This window comes from Orycteropus afer, unplaced genomic scaffold (genome assembly GCF_000298275.1).
Source record: "Orycteropus afer afer isolate SDZICR_OR568_19922 unplaced genomic scaffold, OryAfe1.0 scaffold00257, whole genome shotgun sequence".
NCBI lineage: Eukaryota > Metazoa > Chordata > Mammalia > Tubulidentata > Orycteropodidae > Orycteropus > Orycteropus afer.
Window position 1 is genome coordinate 3987464 of NW_006921844.1, and position 2188 is coordinate 3989651.

The following is a 2188-nucleotide window of genomic DNA, read 5'->3' on the forward strand; positions in this document are numbered from 1 at the left end:
CATGGGGAATACTACATCCAGCTGCCCAGCCACTCAACCAGGCCTAGCCAAGTTGACACAAAAACACAACCAACACAATTCCACCCCTTGTCAATTTGACACCTGTAAAGATCTTCAATTCATGGTATCTGTACAGGTTTCTCTCATTGGGTGGCTCCAGTGTCCTAGTTCCTCTAAGTGGTGTCCTCACCCCCTTGGCCTGGCAGGCCCCATTCCTCTCCCTTTTGTGCATGGAAACCCCACCCCCTCACACTTAAGCAGCGGCTATGGCTCTATCCCACTGGCTCATATGAACAACCAGCCCCACACTCCAGAAACAAGTTGCTGAAGGCCTGGCTCTTTGAAACCTAGGGGACTGTGGTGGTTCCATCCTCAAAGGCCATGGTCCTACCCTATCAGGCTGAGGCAGCTCTGCTTCCATTGCCTTGGTCTCTCTGCTTCTGCTGGTTAATGCCAAAGGCAACCCACTCTGATGGAAATCTTCCTGCCCAAAAGCATTCAGCTTTCTTGCTCCATGTGCCAGCCAACCTGCTACTCCAGCTCATGCCAGTCTCTTTATCAAATAATGCCCCAAGGCAATCCATTCTGCCAGTAAGCTGCCTACCCAAAGGCATCAAGCTGTCTCCTCTATGGGCTGGTAAGTTTGTCACTGTCTCATGCCAGTTCTCTCAGCTCTGTTCCTGACATCTCTCATGCCATATGCTAGGTCTCTCTGCCAGGCTCTTGGATCAAGGATGCACTCCACTCCTGTTTCCACATTTTAGGTATCTGTCAGAGCAGCACCCCACTCTCTGGGTACCAAATTCTGTTTCAGTTATCTTGTACCACTCTAACAGAAATATGCCATGAATGGGATGCTTAAACAAACAGGAGTTTATTATCCTACAGTTCAAGAGGCTTTAAGTCCAAGTTCAAAGTGCCAGGCTCTAGAGGCTGGGTGAAAGCCCCTCAGCCTTGGGCTTCAGCTCTGCCTCCAGCCCACTGAAGCTAGAGGCTTTACTTCACTCAGAAAGCTGCTGGCTGCTGAGGCTGCCAAGCCTAAAGTTGGCAAGTAAAAAGATACAGTCCCGATGTTGCCAAACCACAGAGCAGGCCATTCAAGTCCATTGTAAATCCCCAGGTCTACAGAGCATAGCAGGCTGCTGAACAATGACAAGGCTACATGCAGAGTCCAAGCATGCCATAAGCTAGAGACCATTGCCAAGGCTGCTGCTTATATATGGTAAACAGACCACATACCCAAAGGAAAATATTCAGCTGCTCCCAGTAGATTCCACCATGGAGTTGATTACCAGTCTCATCATGGGGAATACTACATCCAGCTTCCCAGCCACTCAACCAGGCCTAGCCAAGTTGACACAAAAACACAACCAACACAATGATTAAAGGATCAATTGAACAAAAATATATAACTATAATAAATATCTATGGACCCAATGAAAGAGCCCCAAAATACATAAATCATACATAAAAAGAGTTGAAAAGGCAAAGAGATGACTTCACAGTCATAATGGGAGACTTTAATATGCCACTTTTAATGAAAAATAGAACAACTAGAAAGAAACTCAACAAAGACTCAGAAGAGCTAAACCATACAATCCACCAACTTGACCTTATAGACATCTATCTACAGAGCACTTCCAGTGCACATGGAACATTCTCCATGATAGACCATATGTTAGGCCATAAAACCAAAAAGCAAACTCACTGCCAGTGAGTCACACTCAACTCATAGTGACCACTCCTTGGGTTTTCAAGGCACTTTCATTATGGAAGTAGATTGCCCAATCCTTGTTCCAAGGAGTGGCTGGTGGGTTTGAACCACCAGCCTTCTGGTTAACAGTTAAATGCCTTAGGCACTATGTTAACAGAGCTCCTATGTTAGGCCATAAAGCAAGCCTTAATAAATTTAAAAGCATTGAAATACTGCAAAGCATCTTGTCAGATCACAATGCTATCAAATTAGAAATCAACAATAGGAAGATCAATGGAAAAAGAGCAAACATATGGAAACTGAACAACAGCTTCTTTAAGACAGACTGAGTAAGAGAAGACATAAAAAGTGAAATTCAAAAATTCCTTGAATCAAATGAAAATGAAAACTCAACATACCAAAATCTTTGGGACACAGAAAAAGCAGTGATCAGAGCCTAATTTATAGTGATAAAAACACACATCAAAAAAAAAA